Genomic DNA, 8,415 nt, shown 5'->3' with positions numbered 1-8,415 from the left:
CACCATCAGAACACATCTTCAAACCTTTCAGCCCAAAGAAAAAAAGCGCCGCACCACCACCGGGTGGGCTCGAACCTCCAACCTTTCGGTTAACAGTCGATCGCGCTAGCCAATAGCGCCACGGAGACAGTCGTGCTCCAATCTCACCCCCATGAGAACATATCTTCAAAACTTTCAGCCCAAAGAAAAAAAGCAACACACCACTCCCGGGAGGGCTCAAACCTCCAACCTTTCGGTTAACAGCCGATCGCGCTAGCCTATTGCGCCACGGGGACAGTCGTGCTCCACTCTCACCACCATCATTACATATCTTCATAGCTATCAGCCCAAAATAAAAAAAGCAACAAAACACCCCCGGCAGGGCTCGAACCTCAAACCTTTCAGTTAACAGCCGATCGAATAGCCAATTGCGCCATGGAGACAGTCGTGTTCCACTCTCACCACCATCAGAACATAGCTTCAAAGCTATCAGCCCAAAGAAAAAAAAGCGCCGCACCACCACCGGGTGGGCTCGTACCTCCAACCTTCCGGTTAACAGCATTTCGCATAGCCAATTGCGCCACGGAGACAGTCGTGCTTCACTCTCACCACCGTCAGAACATTTCTTCAGAGCTATCAGTCCAAAGAAAAAAAAAGTGCCGGACCACCACCGTGTTGGCTCGTACCTCCAACTTTTCGGTTAACAGCCGATCGCGCTAGCAAATTGCGCCACGGAGACAGTCGTGCTCCACTCTCACCACCATCAGAACAAATCTTCTAAGCTATCAGCCCAAAATAAAAAAAGCAACACACCACTCCCGGGAGGGCTCGCACCTCCAACCTTTCGGTTAACAGCCGATCGCGTTAGCCGATTGCGCCACGAAGACAGTCGTGCTCCACTCTCACCACCATCAGAACATATCTTCAAAGCTATCAGCCCAAAATAAAAAAAAGCAACACACCACTCCCGGGAGGGCTCGTACCTCCAACCTTTCGGTTAACAGCCGATCGCGTTAGCCGATTGCGCCACGGAGACAGTCCTGCTCCACTCTCACCACCATCAGAACATATCTTCAAAGCTATCAGCCCAAAGAAAAAAAAGCGCCGCACCACCACCGGGTGGGCTCGTACCTTCAACCTTTCGGTTAACAGCCGATCGCGCTAGCCAATTGCGCCACGGAGACAGTCGTGCTCCACTCTCACCACCATCAGAACATATCTTCAAAGCTATCAGCCCAAAGAAAAAAAAGCGCCGCACCACCACCAGGTGGGCCCGAACCTCCAACCTTTCGGTTAACAGCCGATAGCGCTAGCCAATTGCGCCACGGAGACAGTCGTGCTCCACTCTTACCACCATCAGAACACATCTTCAAAGCTATCAGCCCAAAGAAAAAAAGCAATACACCACTCCCGCGGGACTCGAACCTCCAACCTTTCAGTTGACAGCCGATCGCATAGCCAATTGCGCCATGGAGACAGTCGTGCTCCACTCTCACCACCGTCAGAACATTTCTTCAGAGCTATCAGCCAAAAGGAAAAAAAATCGCCGCACCACCACCGGGTGGGCTCCAACTTCCAACCTCTCGGTTAACAGCCGATCGCGCTAGCCAATTGCGCCACGGAGACAGTCGTGCTCCACTCTCACCACCATCAGAACATATCTTCAAAGCTATCAGCCCAAAGAAAAAAAAGCGCCGCACCTCCACCGGGTAGGCTCGTACCTCCAACCTTTCGGTTAACAGCCGATCGCGCTAGCCAATTGCGCCACGGAGACAGTCCTGCTCCACACTCACCACCATCAGAACATATTTTCAAAGCTATCAGCCCAAAATAAAAAAAGAAACACACAACTCCCGGGAGGGCTCGAACCTCCAACCTTTCGGTTAACCGCCGATCGCGTTAGCCAATTGCGCCACAGAGACAGTCGTGCTCCACTCTCACCACCATCATTACATATCTTCATAGCTATCAGCCCAAAATAAAAAAAGCAACACAACACTCCCGGCAGGGCTCGAACCTCAAACCTTTCAGTTAACAGCCGATCGAATAGCCAATTGCGCCATGGAGACAGTCGTGCTCCACTCTCACCACCATCAGAACATATCTTCAAAGCTATCAGCCCAAAGAAAAAAAAGCGCCGCACCACCACCGGGTGGGCTCGTACCTCCAACCTTTCGGTTAACAGCCGATCGCGCTAGCCAATTGCGCCACGGAGACAGTCGTGCTCCACTCTCACCACCAGCAGAACATATCTTCAAAGCTATCAGCCCAAAATAAAAAAAGCAACACACCACTCCCGGGAGGGCTCGTACCTCCAACCTTTCGGTTAACAGCCGATCGCGTTAGCCGATTGCGCCACGGAGACAGTCGTGCTCCACTCTCACCACCATCAGAACATATCTTCAAAGCTATCAGCCCAAAGAAAAAAAAGCGCCGCACCTCCACCGGGTGGGCTCGTACCTCCAACCTTTCGGTTAACAGCCGATCGCGCTAGCCAATTGCGCCACGGAGACAGTCGTGCTCCACTCTCACCACCAGCAGAACATATCTTCAAAGCTATCAGCCCAAAATAAAAAAAGCAACACACCACTCCCGGGAGGGCTCGTACCTCCAACCTTTCGGTTAACAGCCGATCGCGTTAGCCGATTGCGCCACGGAGACAGTCGTGCTCCACTCTCACCACCATCAGAACATATCTTCAAAGCTATCAGCCCAAAGAAAAAAAAGCGCCGCACCTCCACCGGGTAGGCTCGTACCTCCAACCTTTCGGTTTACAGCCGATCGCGCTAGCCAATTGCGCCACGGAGACAGTCCTGCTCCACACTCACCACCATCAGAACATAGTTTCAAAACTATAAGCCCAAAGAAAAAAAAGCAACACACCACTCCCGGGAGGGCTCAAACCTCTAACCTTTCGGTTAACAGCCGATCGCGCTAGCCTATTGCGCCACGGGGACAGTCGTGCTCCACTCTCACCACCATCAGAACATATCTTCAAAGCTATCAGCCCAAAGAAAAAAAAGCGCCGCACCTCCACCGGGTAGGCTCGTACCTCCAACCTTTCGGTTAACAGCCGATCGCGCTAGCCAATTGCGCCACTGAGACAGTCCTGCTCCACACTCACCACCATCAGAACATATTTTCAAAGCTATCAGCCAAAATAAAAAAAGCAACACACCACTCCCGGGAGGGCTCGAACCTCCAACCTTTCGGTTAACCGCCGATCGCGCTAGCCAATTGCGCCACAGAGACAGTCGTGCTCCACTCTCACCACCATCATTACATATCTTCATAGCTATCAGCCCAAAATAAAAAAAGCAACACAACACTCCCGGCAGGGCTCGAACCTCAAACCTTTCAGTTAACAGCCGATCGAATAGCCAATTGCGCCATGGAGACAGTCATGCTCCACTCTCACCACCATCAGAACATATCTTCAAAGCTATCAGCCCAAAGAAAAAAAAGCGCCGCACCACCACCGGGTTTGCTCGTACCTCCAACCTTTCGGTTAACAGCCGATCGCGCTAGCCAATTGCGCCACGGAGACAGTCGTGCTCCACTCTCACCACCATCAGAACATATCTTCAAAGCTATCAGCCCAAAGAAAAAAAAGCGCCGCACCACCACCGGTTGGGCTCGTACCTCCAACCTTTCGGTTAACAGCCGATTGCGCTAGCCAATTGCAGTAGCGGCAGCAAGCAGCAGCGGCAGCGGCAGCAAGCCGTGAACATCGTCTCAAAAACTTAGCAGCAGCGGCAGCAAGCCGTGAACATCGTCTCAAAAACTGCTCTTTTTGCAGTGTCGTCTACGTCCGACCCGCAGTGAACGGAGTGCAAGAAGTGTTTCGCCGGACCGCTTCTGCGAATTTCACGTGGATCTGCCCTTGGGACGAGGATTCACCCGCAAGTCGTCTCTGCACATGCGCATCTAGCCAGCTCGGCACAAGAAAAGCGGAGCACGGTGACCCGCCCACCACTTAGCAGCAGCGGCAGCAAGCCGTGAACATCGTCTCAAAAACTGCTCTTTTTGCAGTGTCGTCTACGTCCGGACCCGCAGTGAACGGAGTGCAAGAAGTGTTTCGCCGGACCGCTTCTGCGAATTTCACGTGGATCTGCCCTTGGGACGAGGATTCACCCGCAAGTCGTCTCTGCACATGCGCATCTAGCCAGCTCGGCACAAGAAAAGCGGAGCACGGTGACCCGCCCACCACTTAGCAGCAGCGGCAGCAAGCCGTGAACATCGTCTCAAAAACTGCTCTTTTTGCAGGTTAGTGTTACTGTGTTCAATAATATTCAGTTGCAATAGTATTTCTACTGCTGCTGCTGTCGCTGCTGCTGCTATTGGTTTTGCTTGTGTACCGCTGGGCACCGTATTGTGGTTGCATAGCTACACTTGAAACAATGTCTCTTTCTTGTAACACATGTAATCTGCTCATCTCTCCTGACGAGCCCTTTGTGGAATGTTGTAAGTGCGAGAACGGCTATCACTTTGGAAAATGCGCTGGCCTAACAGAAAAGTCGTTCAAGGCAAAGAACGAGGCCGCAAAGAAATCATGGCAGTGTCCGTCGTGTAGAAGTGCTAGTGGTGGCAACATGTGCAGTAAAGACAGTAATGATTCTGAAACAGAAATTAAGCTTGCCCTCATGTCAATTAACCAGAAGTTAGAACGGCTGATGCCCCTGACAAAAAAAGTTGAAAGCATTGAAGAGTCTCTTACCTTCATATCTACAAAGTTCGATGAATTTGAGCAAAAGTTCTGCCATCAAGAAGCCGATTTAAAAGACATAAAAAAAAGGTGTCTGAGCTTGAAAAAAAAGATGACCTAAATCAAGTAACCTGTGCCCAACTTGAAAAAGAGATGCATGACCTTGAATTTAGAAGCAGGCAGCTAAACTTGGAACTGCATGGTATTAGAGAAGTAGCAAATGAGAATTTTATGGTCACATTAAATGACGTAGCTGACAAACTTCAAGTGCCTCACTTAATGGAATCGGATGTTGCGAATGTTCATCGAATTCCTGCAAAACATGGCAAGGTGCCAGGCATCATTGTCCGCTTTACAAAGCAAGCGATAAGGGACCAGTGGATCAGGAATAAAAAGAACCTTAAGGATAGCCACCCACCAATTTTCATGCAAGAAAATCTGACACGCCGCAATAGAGAACTGCTCCAAGCAACGAAAGAATGCGCCAAAGATAAAGGCTACAAGTTTGTTTGGTATCTCAACGGAAAAGTTCTCGTTCGGAAAAGCGAGGGAGTGAATGCTGTGCATGTGAAGGGAAAGAGCGACTTAGAGCACCTATAGTGCTTCACGTTGAATGCTTTGTTTTCTTTTGAAATGTAATCACGATGGAGCACATGAGTTATTTTCTTCCGAGTGATCTTAATAAAATTACTTCATGTACTACTAAGCCAACATCGTTTAAAGCCATTCACTTAAATGTACGCTCTGTAAAAAACAAGACCATGTGTTTGGAGGAATTTTTCGGTGAATTTTCATTTACTTTTTCTTTGGTCATGCTCACTGAAACTTGGAGCACCAATGATTCTGACACCTTTACGATGACTCACTATAAAACTTATTCTCTGAACCGCTCCAGCCAGCGAGGAGGTGGAGTTGCTTTGCTGGTGTCTAACAATATAGAATGCGATAAGCTGGACTCGTACTCTCTGATTACTGATGATTTTGAAATCATATCAGTCTGTACTGGTCAGTTCGTGTTTTCGGTGTGCTATCGTCCCCCTAAGGGAAATGCGCTCAAGTTTTTCCAGTTTTACGATAATTTCCTTTCATTTATAACGGACAGTAAATACACATTAATAGCTGGTGGGGATTTTAATATTGATTTGTTGAAGGATAATTATTTTGCTATGAATTTTAACACAACTCTGGCTTCGAACGGATTCGTTAACCTTATAAAAATTCCAACAAGGGTTACACCAGAGGGTGCGTCTCTTCTTGATCTGCTTATTACGAACTCATCTCAACCAATAGCTGCAACAGGTGTAATAACATGCGCAATCAGCGACCACCTTCCGGTGTTCTTAAGTATAAATAAGATTCCAGCGGTAAAGTACTGGCAAGAAAAAGCTGCATATCAGCGTATAACAAACCAAACCCTGAGTTTATTTTACAACTCAATAACACAAGTTCAGTGGGATGGCACCGGCCTTTCAAATGATGCAAATGAGGCCTACGATAAGTTTCTCTACGTATTCAAGCAGCTTTATCATTCCTGCTTCCCCACTAAAAGTGCGCGGATTAAAACGCAAAACGCGCAAACCTTGGGTAACTATTGAATTACGCGAAGAAATTAAAACGAAAGATAAGCTGTTCAAAGTATTCTTAAATACGCGTTCAGCTGATGACCTCAAGGTATTTAAGAAATACAGGAATAGGCTAACAAAAAAATTGCGTAAGGCACGAGCGGAATACTACTCTACCTTACTTGAAGTTAAAAACGGTCGCCATGATTTGCTGTGGTCAAGATTAAATCTCTTACTTAGACGGGAGCAACCACAGGCTTCCCTACGTATGTTAAAGCTAAATGATAAAGATATATCTGGAGTAGAACTGGCGGAAGTTTTCAACAACTTTTTTACAACTCTCGCCCATAACAGTCCGTCCGATGATTCTAATAAATACATTAATTCTTTTAATAATGATACAATATTCCTGAGCCCTGTTACAACAGAAGAAGTTATAGCAGTGTTACAAAACCTTAAAAACAGTCATAGCTGTGACATAGATGGCATTCAAGTGAGACCTGTGAAACATGTTGCCGCCGTCATTGCGCCTACTCTTGCAGACATATTTAACCTATGTTTAGATACCGGTACATTTCCTAAACAAATGCAAGTTGCTAAAGTAACGGTTCTATATAAGAAAGGAGATCGCAATGATTTAGGTAATTATAGACCAGTATCCATACTTCCAATATTTTCGAAAGTTTTTGAGAAAGTGTTATATACTAGGTTGTATAATTTTATTAATAAACATAGCCTACTATCACCAAATCAATTTGGGTTTTGTAAAAATAAATCTGCTGAACTAGCACTACTCGAACAAAAGGAATATATATTAACACAGTTTGAAAAGAAAGCCTTCGTTATTGGTATCTTCGTAGATTTCTCGAAGGCGTTTGATCTTGTCAATCACACTATACTCCTGCAAAACTTAGAATGTTATGGTATTCGTGGACAGGCGCAGTTGCTCCTGAAATCATATCTATCGCATAGAAAACAGGCTGTTTGCATTGACAACATAAAATCTGAACTAAAGTCTGTTACCTGTGGCGTTCCACAGGGCAGTATATTAGGACCATTGCTTTTTAATATGTATCTTAACGACATTTGCAATATCAACACCACTGCTAAATTTATCATCTATGCTGATGATACTAGCATCTTTTTTACTGGAAATAATCTTGATATCCTTGTTCGGGATTGCAATGATACCATGAGTGAGCTACAAAAATGGTCAGAATCCAAGTGCATGCGTATCAATGAGAAGAAAACACAAGCTGTCGTATTCCGCCCTAAAAATAAACCAGTTCCTTTTTCCTTCGGCATTAAACTGAACTCACGATGTATAGATGTGGTTGAACAATTTAAGTGCCTCGGAGTGGTTTTTTCCTCCTCCATGTCTTGGGAACAGCATGTGGATCACATTTCAACGAAACTGGCTCAAATAACTGGGATCGTAGGCAGGCTCAAATACGTTCTCCCAAAACCAATAAAACTACTATTGTACAATTCCCTTTTTTACTCTTATTTAAACTATTGCCACTTAGTCTGGGGCACGACTACTCCTGGCTGTCTTCAGCGTATCTACATTCTGCAAAAGAGATTCCTTCGTCATGTTCATAATGTACCTTGGCACTCGCCCAGTGCAGATCTCTTTTTGCAAAGTAATGTAATAAAGATCGAGAACTTGTACAAATTCCGTTTGAGTGTCAGGTTTCAACTCGAAACTCTAAAAAATATAAACCATCTACGATACCTTGCCGATTTGCATGCACGAAAAATGACATTTATGACAAGGCATGGAGAGTCTTGGGTTGTGCCGACACCCAGAATAAACTTAGGTCGACAACGCCTGCAATTTACTCTTCCTTCCCTTCTAAATTCATATTTACATAGTGGTTTTGATCTCTTCAGTTCGTCAAAGAATACTTTGCGTGCCATGTACGTTAATATGTAAGCTTAGTTTTTTTTTTTTTATCTTTTAGAGTCTCTTTTGTATTTGTCGATTATTGTTTATTTGCCATTACACTATGTTAATACTGTTGTTTAATGAACATTGCTGTGAAGCTGCTGCTAAGCAAAAGGGTGTCGCGGCTTTGTCAAGCTGTCTCTGACAGCTTTTTCTGCGCCTCCACTGTCTGTACCCCTACAAGGCAGAAATAAAGAATTTGAATTTGAATTTGAATTTGA

General features: G+C 45.9%; 1 long non-coding RNA gene across 1 annotated transcript; it reads left to right on the top strand.

Moving 5' to 3' along the window:
• Positions 1-3,798: 3,798 nt before the first annotated feature.
• Positions 3,799-6,135, top strand: LOC119161102 (uncharacterized). Its single transcript, XR_005108422.2, has 2 exons — positions 3,799-3,939; positions 4,012-6,135. It is a non-coding gene; the product is annotated as an uncharacterized LOC119161102 (long non-coding RNA).
• Positions 6,136-8,415: the final 2,280 nt, after the last annotated feature.

Source organism: Rhipicephalus microplus, unplaced genomic scaffold (assembly GCF_043290135.1).
Source record: "Rhipicephalus microplus isolate Deutch F79 unplaced genomic scaffold, USDA_Rmic scaffold_969, whole genome shotgun sequence".
Classification (NCBI taxonomy): Eukaryota; Metazoa; Arthropoda; class Arachnida; order Ixodida; family Ixodidae; genus Rhipicephalus; species Rhipicephalus microplus.
The sequence above is the reverse complement of the archived record's forward strand: the minus strand, read 5'-3'. Positions and strand labels throughout refer to the sequence as shown.